Raw genomic sequence first — 18,878 nt, 5'->3', positions numbered from 1 at the left:
AGGGGGTCAGGGAGTTGGGCCATCTTCCACTACTTTCCCAGGCCATAGCAGAGAGCTGGGTCGGAAGTGGAGCAGCTGGGACTTGAACAGGCGGCCATATGGGATGCTGGCACTGCAGGCAGAGGCTTTACCTGCTACACCACAGCACCAGCCCCTAAAATTTTTTTGTTAAATGTTTACCTATTTGGAATGAAACATGAAAGGGAGAGAAAGACAGACAGACAGACAGACACACACACACACAGAGGGAGAGAGGGGGGGGGAAGGAGGAAGAGAGGGAGGGGGGAGAGAGGGAAGGGGGAGAGAGAGGGACAGAGGCAGAGAGACATTTCCCATTGGCTGTTTTACTCTTTTACTCCCCAAATACCCACGATAACTAAGGAGCAAGGAACTCCATCCAGGTCTCCCACATGGGTGGTAGAAAGCCAGGTCCTTGGGCCATCATCCTCTGCTGCCTCTCGGTATCGTGCATCAGCAAGAAACTGTATTGGAAGCAGAATAGCTGAGACATGAACCAGGCCTTCCAATACAGGATGAAGAGTCCCAGGCAGCAGCTTAACTGCTGTGCCACAATGTCCACCCTTGTGTTCTTTTATTTTCTACCTTAGCACATATCTCAGATCTACTTAACATTGTCAATATTCCCTCTGGTTGAGCACATGGAATATGGTTATAATAACTATTGTATTGTCCTTATCTGTTCATTCTAATATAGGTGTCAGTTCTGAGTCATGTTCTATTAATGAGTTTTCTCCTTACCATGGGTCATGTTGGGGGCTTATATTCATGTCTCATAATCTTTGACTGGATGCCAGTCCTCACAAAATGTTTGGTGTTGGAGTCCTTAATTGCTGTAAAAATACTATCATGAGTGTTTCAACAAAATTTTAAGTACACAACACAGCATTGTTAACTGTAGGTAAAATATTGTATAGCTCTCTAGAGCTTATTCACCTTGCAAAATTGAAACTTAATACTCATTACAAAGAAACTCCCCAACTGCCCCTCCACCAGTTCCTGGAAACCACTACCCTACTTCCCATTTCTATGAGTCTGATTATTGTAGACTCTTCACAGAGGTGGAATCCTGGACTATTTGTTCTTCTGGGATTGGCTTGTATCACTTAGCATTACGTTGTGCAGATTGTCCTGCATGTCACAGATGGCAGGATTCCCTTCTTATTGTAAGGCTGAGTAATATCCCGTTGTATGTACACATCACATTTTCTTTATCCATTCATACTGATGGGCATTTAGACTGTTTACCTAGCTCGGCTATTGTGAGGAATGCTCAAGGGATGTGGAAAGATTCTGATTTCAATTATTTTGGCAATATACCCAGAAGTGAGGCTGCTGGATCATATGGTAGTTCTAGTTTTTTTTTTTTAAAGATTTATTTGTTTACTAGAAAGTCAAAGCTACACAGAGAGAGAAGGAAACACAGAGAGAGAGGTCTTCCATCCACTGGTTCACTCCCTGTAGGCAGCCTTTGGACAAGTCAAGGCTAATCTAAGCCCGTGGAATTCCTGGGATAAAAAAGTCACATACTCCCATCCTGAAGGAGGATGTTAATCAAGAACACCCTGTTAAAATTATCTGTGCAATTGGAGGCCCCGATAAGTTGCTTGTGTATGTTGTTATCTTTTGTGCTTCTTTTATGCTTCTTTGTTCTGCAGCCTGGTTATGTATAAATACCACTAAGACATTAGAATAAACGAACCTTGATCAGACTTATTGTCTTGGCTCCATTCTCTGTGCCCTTGTCCCTCTTTTCATTCCCACTCCCTCCTTCAGGTTCCATTCGACTGGTGCAGCTGGCCCGCACAGCTCCCCAATTGGCCACAAAGGCCAGAGCTGTGCTAATCCAAAGCCAAGAGCCAGGAGCTTCTTCCTGGTCTCTCACATGTGTGCAGGGGCCCAAGTCCTTGGGCCATCTTCTACTGCTTTCCCAGGCCATAGCAGAGAGCTGGATCGGAAGAGGAGCAGCTGGGACTAGAACTGGTGACCATATGGGATGCCGGCCCTGCAGGCAGCAGCTTTACCCACTACATCACAGTGCCAGCCCCTCTAGTTTTAATTTGAAGAACTTCCATACTCCACAGTGCCAACACCACTTTACATTCCTATCAGCAGGGTACAGAGATCCAGTTTCACTACATCCTTGCCAACAGTTGCTAACATTTGCTCTTTTGCTAACAACCATTTTGATGAGTGTTAGGTGACCTCTCATACATCTCATTGTGGTTTAAATTTGAATTTCTTTAATTATTAATGATATGGATAGTTTCATACCTCTTGTACATTTGCATGTCTTCTTTGGAGAAACAGTTCCTTGACCATTTCTAAAATCATGTTATTATTTGTTTGTTTTGCTATAGAACTGTGGGAGAGCCTTATTTTACTTATTATTCACATACGCGTTCAGTGTTATTTCAAGAAGCCATTAGCAAGACCAACATCACGATGCTTTCCCCTGTGTTTTCTTCCAGGATTTTTAGAGTTTCAGGCCTTAAATGTAAATGTTGAATCCATGTTGATTTGATTTTTGTCTACAGTCCAATAGTCCAATTCCACTCTTTCCCATGTGGGTATCCAGTTCTCAATACTTGTTGAGGACTCTCCTTCCCCAGCTGTCTTTAGCACCCTTGTCAAAGGTCAGTTGACCATATATGCATGTGCTTATTTCTAAGTTGCCATTCTGTTCCATGGGTCTACGTATCTGTTTTGATGCCAGTACCATACTATTTTAATTACTGCAGCTTGGTAACATGTTTTACAATCAGGGAGTATGAAATCTTCAGCTTTGTTCTTCTCTATCAAGGCTACTTTGGCTATGTGGGGTCTTTTGAAATTTCAAAATTATTTTTTATACTTCTCTTGAGTACTGGATATTTTTGTGTTCCTATAAATACATCTGAATTCTTTTCTGTGATGTAGTTTGGGAACTTGGAAGCGGTTTATGATTTTAGGAGAGGGTTTTGATTTTAAGATTTGTTAGGTAGGTCCAGAACAGAAGCTAATTATTTCTTACTATTGAGGCAAGATCTTACTGAGTATTCTCCCAGAGGCCCATGATTTCAGAGTTATCTCGTCTGGTGGGTATGAATAGGCACTATTCCCAGTCCCAAGTGAGCTTCAGAGCCCTTCCAGTCCTTGTGGGCCACCCCTTCCCTAGCCATGGGTGATTTCCTCATTTGTTTCTACTGATCAATTCTTTGTTGGAGACCCTCTGCAGATATTATCAATTCTGTTTCTGTATAGTTTTCTCCTCTTAGTGCTCTATCCTTTGAATCTTGCTAGCTGGGTTTCACCAGATTAATAGCGCCATCTCTTTAACTCAGGGAATCTGTTAGACTATGTGGGTTCCCTTTGCTTGAACTGCCAACAGGAAACTCTCCAGGCAATACACTGGGGCAACTGTTGGACACAATCCATTTGACAGGCAGAGTTAGACAGTGAGAGAGAGAAACAGAGAGAAAGGTCTTCCTTCCATTGGTTCACCCCCGAAATGGCTGCTACAGGCGGAGCTATGCCGATCCGAAGCCAGGAGCCAAGTGCCTCCTCCTGGTCTCCCATGCGAGTGCAGGGCCCAAGCATTTGGGCCATCCTCCACTGCCCTCCCAGGCCACAGCAGAGAGCTGGACTGGAAGAGGAGCAACCGGGACTAGAACCCGGTGCCCATATGGGATGCCGGCGCCACAGGTGGAGGATTAACCAAGTGAGCCACGGTGCTGGCCCCTCATTTCCTCTATTTCTAATATCACAGGCATTTAGTGCCTGAAATCCAAGGTCTTGAAAAGAGTAGGTGCGTATATTTTGTCTAATTTTTAATTGTTCCACCAGAGGGATAAATCAGAGCCGCTTATTCCAGTTCAGTCAGAAGCAGTCATCTTCCTGCATCTCTCTGGATGTATGTATCTGTGTGAGTTCTGGCAAAAGGAAAGGTGGTTCCTTTCTAGATCCTAACATGATTTCTTAAATCATAAAAGGTTTAAAACAATTCAAGAATGGCTAAAGATTAATGATGGCCATAGCCAGAAATATTTTTGAAAATAATTAGAAAACTGTAAACATGGAAGACTTAGAACAAAAATCATTTACAAAGTCAGCTTTTAGGAAGAGTAAGTTATTACAATAATTTCAATGTATAGTGGTTTGTGAGATACAAAAGCTATCATGCCTTAATGTATCTATTTAGTATAGATTCTTATACATTCACCACCTCATAAATAATTCCCACACTCACAGAGACAGGGAGTCAATAAAGCAGAGTTTTAAAGATAGAAAACAGCTTCCATCAGCACGTATTCTCCAACAGAGACTAAAGGAGTTCTCCCTTAAATAAAGCACAAAATTGATTTAAGATCAGCACAACAGATCTTGTGAGGGGAACTATCTATTTCAGCCAAAGAAGACAATGACACACACGTTGTCTGACCCTGACAAGTGTGGATATCTATTAATATTTCAGTGTCCTTGGTTGTAAGCAACAAAAGCCGTCTCATACTATTTAAGAAGAAAGGGAATTTATTAGAAAGATAATAAGGGGCTTGCAGAGTTCACGTGACAGCTGCAGTTCTTAGCTGGAAAGCTAGGCTGCACGCAAGGGCTGTGGAGGGGGAGCCCCACTTCTAAGGCTCACCACGGGAACGGTTGGCGGGGGGTCTTTGCTGCCACAGCTGACAAAACTCACACTACCAGTGCAATGAAATCAAAACACCACTGCTTCTGCACATCACTCAGCCAAGCCTCAAAGTCTCAGCAAAGAGCCTCCAGTCCGCCAGATCTGACTCACGTGCCTGATCTTGCTGCTGGGGTTCAGAGAGAACAGGAACTCCTGCCTCCTTTCAAGTCTCACCCAGCGATGAATTCCTGAACAAAGAGAATGGGTTTAGATACGGTGCAGCAACTCAAACAACAGCGGTCCAGTGTCTCTGTCTTTGAGGAACTTTCACTGTTATTATGCTGGGAAAATTGTCCAAGACTTGGACATGGAGCACAGGGATTCCCGAGAACCCCTTCCGAGTAGTGCTAGGCATGACCCAGCAGCCCAGCCCAAGCTTGATCTGATTTTCCAGGGGTTTGCTCACCTCACTCACCTTACTAGTTGTTATTGACTAGGATATTTTACAACCCCAAGTGGGTAGATATTAATTGTAGGAAACAGAGTGACGTGAATCATTTTGTCCCATAGCAATGAAAATAAATATTCCAGCAATACAGATGATTTTTATGTAAAATAAACCTTAGCATTTAAGTTTTTTATCTTATAAAATATTAGCCACTTTTTAATTCTAAATTACCACTTAGTCATTGCTTCCTTTGATGATTATAAACACTTCATTTTCCTTAGTTCTCTTTGACCAGCCTTCTTTTTTTGCTAATTCTGTCATTAAGGTTTTAAATAAGCTTTTGACATGTGTCCATTTATGCTTGTATGAATTATGCTTTTAATTTTTAAAAATTTGTACTTTGATAATACTTTCTGCCAATATAAATATGCCCAGCTTTAAGAGGTGGCTGATGCTCTTACCTTCTTTATCACATTTGTGGACCAAAAAAATAGAGATTTCATTCTTGTCATTGTCAAAATTGAAAGAAAAATAAGACAAGAAAGAAGAGAGAGAGTGGGAGTGGGGTGGGGGATAGAAAGTATCATTCTGCATGGGAGCTGGTGCTGTGGGGTAGTGGGTAAAGCCGTCACCTGTAGTGCTAGCAGCCCATGTGGGCACTGGTTCAAGTCCCAGCTACTTCACTTCCAATCCAGCTCTCTGCTATGGCCTGGGAAAGCAGCAGCAGATGGCCCAAGTCCTTGGGCCCCTGCACCCATGTGGGAAACTCAGAAGAAACTCCTGGCCCCTGGCTTTGGATTGGCCCAGCTCTAGCTGTTGTGGCCATCTAGGGAATGACTTCTCTCTCTCTCTCTGCCTCTGCCTCTCTGTAACAACTCTGCCTTTCAAATAAATAAATAAATCTTTTTTACAAAAACTCTATATATGAAATACATGAAACTTATTTCCATTATATAAATTAAAAATTAAAAATATAATATATATATAAATTAAATAAGTATATATGAAGAAAGAGAGAGAGAAATCAGGTCCCCTTTATACAACTAAAACATATAGAGAATATTTTTTAACTTTTAAAAAAATGAGATAAAAATATCAAATATACAGAGGCAGAATGGTGCTTACTCAAAGTACAAACTCAAGATCCAGAACAGCTGTTTTTTACTGCTTTGTAGCCTTGGGCAAATTGCTCAACCTTTATTAGCATCAGCTTCCTCTTTTACAAATTTGCAATAATAAATTGGCTATTATGAGGATCAAATGACTTGGTGCCTACAGAGAACTTATTTTAGTGCCTGAAACATGAAAAGCACTATTTAAATATATGTAAAAGCTCTGTATTAGTAGGTATAGTTAATATTGTCTTTTGTGTTTTAGGTTTACAAAGTACAGATTGATAATACTCTTCTCCCAAATACAGAGTTTATCTGCTATTACATTGCGGTAGCTTGCATTTTCCACAGATGGATGTAATGGGATTTCTCATGCCATGGCATGCTTTTATCAAGAGGTGGTATCTACCATTGAACCTGGGCAGGCCTTAGTGATTTGGTTGACCAACAGAATGTGGCAGAAGTGACCCTCTGACATTTCTGGAGTTCCATAATGAGAAGCCTTGCAACAATCCTGTGACTGGAAACACTTGCTGTTGGATGCTCCCATGGGCACACAGCTGCTCGATGGGGAGTCTTACGTGAGTGTGCTGTCATTGATTGCTCTGGTTGAGTTCCCAGCCAACAGGCAACATCAGGTGCCAGCCAAGTGACAGCTGTTTTGAATATCCATTCCGGTTGAGCCTTCAAATGACTCCTGCTCAGCTCTGTGTCTGAACCTGCACAAAGGGGTCCCAGCAAGAACCTTCCTGCTGAACCGAGGGAACTCACAGAACCATGCTAGAAAATAATAAATTGTCTGTAAGCCACTAGGCTTTGAGATGACTTATTATTCAGCAATGGACAATTAAAACACACAACAGGGGTCTCTCTGCCATGGGTCCAAGAGCCACCTTGGTTCATCTCATCTGTAAGTTGCTCTACCTAAACATTATGCTACAGGCAGAAACAAACTAAAATTCTAGCAGACATGATCTGGAGAGGATAGACACTCGCAACTCATTTACAGTAATTTTGGGCACAAATATTTGAAAATAATGGGATGACTTTCAAGTACTTCCTGACTTCAGCTCTCTGCTGGGAAATTCTAAATCACCTTTTTATCTAAGTAACACTGGCTGCTACTGAGTTCCAGGATTTTTTAAATCCTACATTGGTAAAACCTGAAAAGTGTTGCAAGTAGTTTTATGCTCCTTTAGGAAATGTAAACCCTTCATTTTCCTTTGTGGCAGATGAATCCTTGGCTTAGCGCAAAAAAAATCAACAGATGTTTAGTTATGCAAAAGTATTACAACAAATTCTTTCTAAAAGCATGTGAGTTTGAGGCTGCCACTCTAAGCTGAGTACCCTGTACACCAATGTAAAATTTTGTCTTATGGATAAGCAGAGTTACAGCTTTGTAGATAATATTAACTTTAAAAAAGTGGTGCTCAAACATGAAACCATTTTTCAAAGAATGAACTGAAAATCCTCAGCACTGTTTTAAAATATAAAATTTAAAAATATGAACAAGCATAAAATAAATATGCATTGAGCACCTACAATGTGTTGGGTGCTGCTCTAGGCACTGGTGACAGACTATGTTGGAGAATTTCCAATTTGGTGGAACTCCAATTATAAGTGGATCAGCCCATTTATCTCCTATACATGGCATTAATATTTGCGGTAGAAAACTCCAGATTTGTGGAAGCATACTCAATACTGTTGTACTATACTCTGTTGTTGGAAAGGGTACAGAGATAACATGTTCCACTTGTCAGTTGTCCTGGAAAAGGGCTAACCCAGGGAGTAGGAATGGGAATTCAGCAAGCAGGCCCTACAGGAAAAGTAAGGATACCCTCTCTCCAGCCTCCTGCTGTCAGATACAGATTATCAGGCAACGGGTTGCCCACAAAGGCCATTCTGCATTGAGAGCCACAGATAAAAACATTTTAAGAACCTATTAAAATGTTTGAAAATTAAGGAAAACTACTGGCTCCAAAAGATGAAAACTGTTAAATCAGTATTAATAGATGTTTAATTAAATGCCTACAAAATGTAACATTATGCCAACAGCATTAATTGTTAAAATTAGTATTCATTAAGAAGTCATTACACTTCAAAATAATTAATGGTTCTGATTATCTCATTTTGCAAGAATTCTCAAATGTGTGTGATTGCCAAGAAGTCATTGCCAATCATAAATCAAAAGAGTTGCCAAATAATTTCCAAAGGAAATGTAAAAATCCACTCATATGGTCAATATTAAATCAATATTAAATATTAAATATGGGATGTGGATTTTGTCAATGTGTTTGATAGGAAGTGAATAAGTCTTAGATGCTTAACAAGGGTCTGATTTCTCAGGGCTGTCCCAGTGATGGTAAGTGTTTCCCTAGCCACACTGAAGCAGGCTAGGATAAGGGCAGGAGGAGTATCAGTAAGGGACCCCCAGGGCCACTTTAAAACTATCCAGGGCCTCTGTGTGACTTAGAAAAAGGAGGCCCCCTCCAGGTAGATACAGTGCCAGACAAGGCCCAGAACTTGATGAGTTGGAAGTAGATTAGATTCCAGCTGTGCCTTCTAGGCTAGCTCCCTTATTCTGTACACAATGTGTACAAATGGGGGAGCCCATCTGTGTAGCAATTGCTGGCTACCCTGTGGCTTTATTTCCCTCCCACTGTCACGAGGCTGTGGCCAAGTCGTCATGGAAAGTCTTGGCCTGGTCATTAGTTTGCCATAGGAAATGGAAGGGGAGGACAGAGCCCACATGTAGGACAAAGAGGAGCAGAATTCTCATCACTTAGGTCACAAGATAACTGCTCAGTAGAGTACGAATAGGGTCCAGGTCCAGGTCCACCAGAGCGCATCAACCTGTTCCTGAGCAAGAGGCTGCATGCTCCAACCTAAAAATGACTGGGACTTGCGTGGGCAGTGTGGAAATCAGCAGTCGGATCTCATTTTATTTTGTAGTCATAGGCTACTCACGCTCATCATGGGCTAGCAAAGACTAGGGAAACAGCTTCTTCCCTCACAAAGGCTCTTGTTTAAAAAAATCAACAGAATAAGGTTCTCTCAAAATATAAATAAAAATAAAACTAGAAGTTGCCTTTATAACCTAAGCTGTAATATATCAATAATTACCTTAAGTGTAAATGGCTTAAATGCACACACCAAAAGATAGACCATCCATATGCTGTTCACAAGAAATTCACTTCACGTTCAGCAATATGTAAGCTGAAAATAAAAGGAAGGAAAAAGCTATACCAGACAAATATTGATTTTTAAGATTTATTTATTTATTTGAAAGTCAGAGTTACAGAGAGAGGGAAGAAGAGAGAAAGAGATCTTCCCTCTGCTGGCTCACTCCCCAGATGGCCACACGGCCAGAGCTGGGCATTGGCCAAAGCCAGGAGTTCCTACATGGTCAGCAGGGCCAGGAGCTTCATCTGGGTCTCCTACATGGTTGGCAGGGGCCCAAGAACTTCTGTCATCTTCCTGTGCTTTACCCAGGCCTTTAGCAGGGAGCTGGATCAGAAGTGGAACAGCCTGGACACGAACCAGTGTCCATATGGGATGCCAGGGTCGCAGGCAGCAGCTCTACACATTTCATCTCAACTCCAGTACCACAAACATTAATTTTTTTTTGATAGGCAGAGTGGACAGTGAGAGAGAGAGACAGAGAGAAAGGTCTTCCTTTTCTGTTGGTTCACCCCTCAATGGCCACTGCAGCCGGCATGCTGCGGCCAGCACACTGCGCTGATCCAAAGCTGGGAGCCAGGTGCTTCTCCTGGTCTCCCATGGGGTGCAGGGCCCAAGGACTTGGGCCATCCTCCACTGCACTCCAGGGCCACAGCAGAGAGCTGGCCTGGAAGAGGGGCAACCAGGACAGAATCCGGCGCCCCAACTGGGACTAGAACCTGGGGTGCCAGCACCACAGGTGCAGGATTAGCCTAGTGAGCCACGGCGCCAGCCCAAACATTAATTTTTAAGAAGCAGAACATTACAGGGCCAGTGTTGTTGTACAGCTGGTTAAGCTGCTGCTTATGACATTGGCATCCCATACTGGAGTGACAGGGAGGGTCCCAGCTGGTCTGCTAACGTGTCTGGGAAAGCAGCAGATGACGGCTCAAGCACTGGGGCTCCTGTCACTTATGTGGGAGACCAGGTTGGAGTTCTGGGCTGCTGGTCTGGCCTAGCCCCAGCTGTTGCAGTCATCTGGGGGAGTGAACGAGCAGATGGATGATCTGATTTTTTTTTTAACTTTTATTTAACAAATATAAATTTCCAAAGTACAGTTTATGGATTACAATGGCTCCCCCCATAACTTCCCTCCCACCCACAACCCTCCAATCTCTCACTCCCTCTCCCATTCCATTCGCATCAAGATTCATTTTCAATTATCTTTATATACAGAAGATCAATTTAGTATAAATTAAGTAAAGATTTCAACAGTTTGTACCCACACTGAAACACAAAGTGTAAAATACTGTTTGACTAATAGTTATAGTGTTAATTCACATTGTACAACACATTAAGGACAGAGATCATACATGAGAAGTAAGTGCACAGTGACTCCTGTTGTTGACTTAGCAAATTGACATTCTTGTTTATGGCATCAGTAATCACCCTAGGCTCTTGTCATGAGTTGCCAAGGCTATGGAAGCCTTTTGAGTTCGCCAACTCTGATCTTATTTAGACAAGGTCATATTCAAAGTGGAAGTTCTCTCCTCCCTTCAGAGAAAGGTACCTCCTTCTTTGTGGCCCGTTCTTTCCACTGGGATCTCACTCACAGAGATCTTTCATTTAGGTGGTGTGGTTTTTTTTTTGTTGTTGTTGTTGTTGTTGTTGTTTTGTTTTTTTTTTTTTTTTTGTTTTTTTTTTTTTTTTTTTTTTTTTTTTTTTTTTGCCAGAGTGTCTTGGCTTTCCATGCCTAAAATACTCTCATGGGCTATTCAGTCAGATCCCAATGCCTTAAGGGTAATTCTGAGGCCAGAGTGCTGTTCAGGGCATCTGCCATTCTATAAGTCTGCTGTGTATCCCGCTTCCCATGTTGGATCATTCTCTCCCTTTTTGATTCTATCAGTTAGTATTAGCAGACACTAGTCTTGTTTATGTGATCCCTTTGACTCTTAGTCCTATCATTATGATCAATTATGAACTGAAATTGATCACTTGGACTAGTGAGATGGCATTGGTACATGCCACCTTGATGGGATTGAATTGGAATCCCCTGGCACGTTTCTAACTCTACCATTTGGGGCAAGTCAGCTTGAGCATGTCCAAATTACACATCTCCTCACTCTCTTATTCCCACTCTATATTTAACAGGGATCACTTTTCAGTTAAATTTAAACACCTAAGAATAATTGTGTGTTTTTTTAAACTTTTATTTAATGAATATAAATTTCCAAAGTACGGCTTATGGATTACAATGGCTTCCCCCCAATACCGTCCCTCCCACCCGCAACTCTCCCCTTTCCCACTCCCTCTCCCCTTCCATTCACATCAGGATTCATTTTCGATTATCTTAATATACAGAAGATCAGCTTAGTATACATTAAGTAAAGATTTCAACAGTTTGCTCCCACACAGAAAAATAAAGTGAAAAATAATAAATGATTTTTTTTAATGATGATGAAATCAGATCAGACCTATTGTCATGTTTAATCCCAGTGAGAGTCAAGTTGGGAATTGATAATTTCTTCTTTTTTTTTTTTACAGAAGATCAGTTTAGTATACATTAAGTAAAGATTTCAACAGTTTGCACCCACATAGAAACACAAAGCGAAATATACTGTTTGAGTACTCATTATAGCATTAAGTCTCAATGTACAGCACATTAAGGACAGAGATCCTACATGAGGAGTAAGTGCACAGTGACTCCTGTTCTTGACTTTACAAATTGACACTCCTGTTTATGGCATCAGTAATCTCCCTATGCACCAGTCATGAGTTTCCAAGGCTATGGAAGCCTTTCGAGTTCACCGACCCTTATCTTGTTTAGACAAGGTCATAGTCAAAGTGGAGGTTCTCTCCTCCCTTCAGATAAAGGTACCTCCTTCTTTGAAGACCTGTTCTTTCCACTGGGATCTCACTCACAGAGATCTTTCATTTAGTTTTTTTTTTTTTTTTTTTTTTTTTTTTTTTTTTTTTTTTTTTTTTTTTTTTTTGCCAGAGTGTCTTGGCTTTCCATGCCTGAAATACTCTCATGGGCTTTTCAGCCAGATCCGAATGCCTTTAGGGCTGATTCTGAGGCCAGAGTGCTGTTTAGGACATCCACCATTCTATGAGTCTGCTGAGTATCCCACTTCCCATGTTGGATCACTCTCCCCTTTATTTATTCTGTCAGTTAGTATTAGCAGGTACTAGACTTGTTTATGTGCTTCCTTTGACTCTTAGTCCTTTCATTATGATCAATTGTGAACTGAAATTGATCACTTGGACTGGTGAGATGGTATTGGTACATGCCACCTTGATGGGATTAAATTGGAGTCCCCTGGTATGTTTCTAACTCTACCATTTGGGGCAAGTCAGCTTGAGCATGTCCCAAATTGTACATCTCTTCCCTCTCTTATTCCTACTCTTATGTTTCACAGGGATCACATTTCAGTTAAATTTCAACACTTAAGAATAACTGTGTATTAATTACAGAATTAAACCAGTCATATTAAGTAGAACAGACAAAAAAACTACTAAGAGGGATAATGTATTAAGTTGTTCATTAACAGTCAGGGCTATGCTGATCAAGTCACCGTTTCCCATAGTGTCCATTTCACTTCAACAGGTTTCCTTTTTAGTGTTCAGTCAGTTGTCACCGATCAGGGAGAACATATGGTATTTGTCCCTTTGGGACTGGCTTATTTCACTCAGCATGATGTGTTCCAGATTCCTCCATTTTGTTGCAAATGACCAGATTTCATTGTTTCTTACTGCGGTATAGTATTCTAAAGAGTACATATCCCATAATTTCTTTATCCAGTCTACCGTTGATGGGCATTTAGGTTGGTTCCAGGTCTTAGCTATTGTGAATTGAGCTGCAATAAACATTAGGGTGCAGACCGCTTTTTTGTTTGCCAATTTAAATTCCTTTGGGTAAATTCCAAGGAGTGGGATGGCTGGGTCGAATGGTAGGGTTATCTTCAGGTTTCTGAGGAATCTCCAGACTGACTTCCATAGTGGCTTGACCAGTTTGCATTCCCACCAACAGTGCGTTAGTGTCCCTTTTTCCCCACATCCTCGCCAGCATCTGTTGTTGGTAGATTTCTGAATGTGAGCCATTCTAACCGGGGTGAGGTGAAACCTCATTGTGCTTTTGATTTGCATTTCCCTGATTGCTAATGACCTTGAACATTTTTTCATGTGCCTGTTGGCCATTTGGATTTCCTCTTTTGAAAAATGTCTATTGAGGTCCCTGGCCCATCTCTTAAGTGGGTTGTTGGTTTTGTTTTTGTGGAGTTTCTTGATCTCTTTGTAGATTCTGGTTATTAACCCTTTATCTGTTGCATAGTTTGCAAATATTTTTCCCATTCTGTTGGTTGTCTCTTCACTCTCCTGACTGTTTCTTTTGCAGTACAGAAACTTCTCAATTTGATGCAATCCCAATAGTTGATTTTGGCTTTGACTGCCTGTGCCTCCCGGGTCTTTTCCAGAAATTCTTTGCCTGTGCCAATATCTTGAAGGGTTTCTCCAATGTTCTCTAGTAACTTGATGGTGTCAGGTCGTAGATTTAGGTCTTTAATCCATGTTGAGTGGATTTTTGTGTAAGGTGTAAGGTAGGGGTCTTGCTTCATGATTCTGCACGTGGAAATCCAATTTTCCCAGCACCATTTATTGAATAGACTGTCCTTGCTCCAGGAATTGGTTTTAGATCCTTGATCAAATATAAGTTGGCTGTAGATGTTTGGGTTGATTTCTGGTGTTTCAATTCTGTTCCATTGGTCTATCCATCTGTTTCTGTACCAGTACCATGCTGTTTTGATTACAACTGCCCTGTAGTATGTCCTGAAATATGGTATTGTGATGCCTCTGGCTTTGTTTTTGTTGTACAAGATTGCTTTAGCTATTCGAGATCTCTTGTGCCTCCATATGAATTTCAGCACCATTTTTTCCAGATCTGAGAAGAAGGTCTTCGGTATCTTGATTGGTATTGCACTGAATCTATAAATTGCTTTTGGGAGAATGGACATTTTGATGATATTGATTCTTCCAACCCATGAGCATGGAAGATTTTTCCATTTCTTGGTATCCTTTTCTATTTCTTTCTTTAAGGTTTTGTCATTTTCATCATAGAGATCTTGAACGTCCTTGGTTAAGTTTATTCCAAGGTATTTGATTGTTTTTGTAGCTATTGTGAATGGGATTGATCTTAGAAGTTCTTCCTCAGCCATGGCATTGTCTGTGTATACAAAGGCTGTTGATTTTTTTGCATTGATTTTATACCCTGCTACTTTGCCAAACTCTTCTATGAGTTCCAATAGTCTCTTAGTAGAGTTCTTTGGGTCCCCTAAATAAAGAATCATGTCATCTGCAAAGAGGGATAGTTTGAGTTCTTCCTTCTCAATTTGTATCCCTTTAATTTCTTTTTCTTGCCTAATAGCTCTGGCTAGAACCTCCAGAACTATATTGAATAGCAGTGGTGAGAGTGGGCATCCCTGTCTGGTACCAGATCTCAGTGGAAATGCTTCCAACTTTTCCCCATTCAATAGGATGTTGGCTGTGGGTTTTTCATAGATTGCTTTGATTGTATTGAGGAATGTTCCTTCCAAACCCAGTTTGCTTAGAGTTTTCATCATGAACGGGTGTTGTATTTTATCAAATGCTTCCTCGGCATCTATTGAGATAATCATATGGTTTTTCTTCTGCAGTCTGTTAATGTGGTGTATCACATTGATTGTCTTGCGCACATTAAACCATCCCTGCATACCAGGGATAAATCCCACTTGGTCTGGGTGGATGATCTTTCTGATGTGTTGTTGCATTCTATTGGCGAGAATTTTATTGAGGATTTTTGCATCTATGTTCATCAGGGATATTGGTCTGTAATTCTCTTTCAGTGCTGCATCTTTTCCCGGCTTAGGAATTAAGGTGATGCTGGCTTCATAGAAAGAATTTGGGAGGATTCCCTCTTCTTCGATTGTTCTGAATAGTTTGAGAAGAATTGGAGTTAGTTCTTCTTTAAATGTCTGGTAGAATTCAGCAGTGAATCCATCTGGTCCTGGGCTTTTCTTTGTTGGGAGGGCCTTTATTACTGTTTCAATTTCTGTCTCAGTTATGGGTCTGTTTAGGTTTTCGATGTCTTCCTGGTTCAATTTAGGTAGGTTGCATGTGTCCAGGAATCTATCCATTTCTGATAGGTTTCCCTGTTTGCTGGCATACAAGTCCTTGTAGTAATTTATCCAGCAAATAATGGAATACATTTCACAAAACAAATTTGGCCCCCCAAACTCCTATTGCATTCATCAGAGATAATTATTTCTCAGAGAATGTAAGGAGCATCCAATTTTTGGTTAAAGAGGCAAGGAAAGAGTTATCTTTTCAAAATGCTGTCACGTTCTCCAAAACTGTCCTGTGAATAGCAAGGCCCATAGAAGAGCAACCTGGTGCTGTGGTGCAGCGGGTGAAGCCGCCGCTGCAATGCCAGCATCCCTTATAGGCGCTGGTTTGAGTCCTGGCTGTTCCACTTCCTATCCAGCTCTCTGCTATGGCCTGGAAAAGTAGTAGAAGATGGCCCAAGTCCTTGGGCCCCTGCACCTATGTGGGAGACCCAGAAGAAGCTCCTGGCTCCTGGCTTTAGATTGGCACAGCTCCAGCCATTGTTGTAATTGGGGAGTGAACCCGCAGATGGAAGCCCTCTCTTTCTTTCTCCCTCTGTCTCTGTGTAACTCTGACTTCTAAATAAATAAATAAATCTTAAAGAAGAAGAAGAGGAGGAGGAGGAGGAGGAGGAGCAGGAGGAGCAGCAAGCAGTGAAATGCCCTGGGGGTGGGAATTCACAATGATAATTTATTAGCAATTCTCATGGATGGTCTAACCAATCCCCTATGAAGCCCTGTATCAAGATCAAATTCTCAAAATATTTCTTCCTCAAAGAAACCCTTTGCTTCAGTGGCAAACCCTGACTCCTCCACTTTCTTTGCTTGGAATGATCATAAATCACACAAATTTATAGAGGAAAAAAGAAACTTAAATATCTCAACCATTGGGGATACTTTTTAAAGATTGATTTATTTATTTATGTATTTAAAAGGCAGATATAGAAGGAGAGAAAGGAGATCAATTGATCTTCCATCCACTGGTTACTCCCCAGGTGGTTGCAACAGCAGGGGCTGGACCAGGCCAGTGTTAGGAGGCAGGAACTCTACCTGGGTCTCCCAGATGGGTGGCAGGGACCCAGGTACTTGGGTCATCTTCTGCTGCCTTCCCTGGCAATTAGCAAGAAGCTAAATCAGAAACCCTGAGTAGCTGGGATTCAGACTGGCGCTCCAGATTTGGGATTCAGAGGCCCCAAGTCTCAGCTTAACCTGCTGTGCCACAACACCCACTCCAGGGCATACTTTGAATATACATATTTCCTTTTTTTTAAAGATTTATTTATTTACTTGAAAGAGTTACAGAGAGAAGGAAAGGCAGAGAGAAAGAGAGAGGTCTTCCATCCGCTGGTTCACTCCCCAAATGGCTGCAATGGCCAGAGCTGAGCCAAGAGCTTCATCTGGGTCTCCAATGCAGGTGCAGGGGCCCAAGGACTTGGGCTACCTTCTACTGCTTTCCCAGGCCAAAGCAGAGAGCTCGATTGGAAGTGAGCAGCTGGGACTTGAACCGGCGCCTATATGAGATACCAGCACTGCAGGCAGAGGCTTTACCCACTATGCCACAGTGCTGGGCCCCAAATATACACATTTCAATACAATACATCTATGTCGCTTCTCACTTTTCAACTGCTCTAAAAATTCCTGTCTTTAACGAATTTCCAGAAAACATCACCCATATCTTCACCGAGCAGAGCAGCTAAGCTATCCCAGGAACATCTGTATCAGCCATAATACTGAAGAGCAACCGTGGTAAGAGCAAGGCACCCTTTTCCTAATCAGCCATCCTGTTGTCCTGCATCTCTAGCTCATTAATAAACTCCAGCCATCCTGCTAGGCTTCCCTTCCCAAGAAGAGGCATGCACGCAAGTCAGCCATGGGGCCAGGCACGCAGTCTTTTCAAAACATGCTTGCTTTGAGCCCAGTTACAGAACCTAACATACATGTTTTCCTTGAACCTGCTTCTATGCAAAACCAGGTGGATTTATTCTCTGATGAATACCGAAATATTGTCAAAATGTTGAACATTCTTTCCAGTAAATACAAAATTGGGCTCTGGATATATGCCAACCACACAAACATCATAAAATAATTTCAGCATCACAAATCCATCATGGCACCCCCGTTCTCATTTTGGAAGATGATTTTGTGGACTCTAGTACAAAACATTGTTTCAGAAGGAAGCTGCACAAGCCCACAAAGGCAGGCATCCAACCAGAAAAACAAAGTCAGTGACAGGAGGGCCACATTAGCACCTACTACAGGGCCCCAGTGGAAAGTATTGAAAAATAGGCCAAGGATACTGCACAATGTGGCTCCATGCTTAGGGATTCTTCACCTTTGAAAGAAATGAAAATGAGTTTTTCTGTCCCTTCTTTTGTAAGACAGAATGCGATATAAGTATTTTAAATGGATTTTGAGCACAATTTTCCATTGCATGAGGGCAAGGAATTTTTTGAAAAGAACAGTCATATTTTCAATATCTTACTGATGCTTTGTATTAATCATTTAAAAACACCATCTGTCTCCTTTGCCAATGGCCTCAGTTCTGAATTAGAAAAGGAAGTACTACCAAAAAAAAAAAAAACCCACAGAAACAAAAATTAAACTCTGTAAAAACCTTAGTCCAGCAGCAGTGTGGTGTGGCAGGGTCCCCGGTGACCCACTGGACAATGAAATGCAAGCAGGCACTGTCCAGCGAGGAGCCTGATAAAACCATGGTCGTCAGCACACTTCAGAGGCTCATTCAGACGGAAAGACACCAGCGTCCCGGCTCCTCTCGGCTGACAAGTGGTGGCAGTGCCCAGGCGGGGGTTTCTGAATGCCAGGGTAGCATTCTGCTCTAGTACCACGCAGCAGATAGCCAACCTGCAGCATTCGGGGGTTGGTGGTCTTGTGTGTGTGGTGGGTGGTATTAGGCATAGCTTGTTTTGCTTTTATACTTAAAAAGGCAGAAGTATTGTGTTTCCTCCTTAGTCATCGTCGCTGAGATAAGGAATATCTTATAAGAAATGATCAAGGCTCCCAGAAACACAGAAGTTGAGAATCAAGCATTCTGAGGGATGGAAGCAAAAGGCCAGGGCAAGACTTAGCCTTGGGGTTGTTTTCCACCTTGGAAGCCTCTTTCTTCCTTCCAAGTTCTCCCCAGACCCTGAACTGGTAGGTGGGGGATCTCTGGCACAGGTGTGGTGTATTGGCAAACAGACTTTAGGCATCTACAACTTAAAAAGACTGCCAAGTCAAACCTCTTGGGTGCCTTTCTCCATGGTCAGCAAATAAACATGGGCCCTGGCACCTTTTCCAATGCTATCAGTGCTGAGAAATGTCATGGAAATTCATTATCTCTTAATCACAGTGTAGTAAAACCTGGCTGCTGTCCCTATTTGGTGCATTTAAAACCATGAGAA

General features: G+C 41.8%; 1 protein-coding gene across 1 annotated transcript in view; it reads right to left on the bottom strand.

Annotated features, from left to right (window-relative positions):
• Positions 1 to 18,878, bottom strand: part of SLC35F4 (solute carrier family 35 member F4) — a 263,339-nt gene that overhangs the window by 160,238 nt on the left and 84,223 nt on the right. The gene's annotated exons all lie outside the window — the stretch shown is intronic.

The sequence above is a fragment of the Oryctolagus cuniculus genome, chromosome 12 (assembly GCF_964237555.1).
Source record: "Oryctolagus cuniculus chromosome 12, mOryCun1.1, whole genome shotgun sequence".
NCBI lineage: Eukaryota > Metazoa > Chordata > Mammalia > Lagomorpha > Leporidae > Oryctolagus > Oryctolagus cuniculus.
Note: the sequence above shows the minus strand (reverse complement) of the source record. Positions and strands in the feature narration are given on the sequence as shown.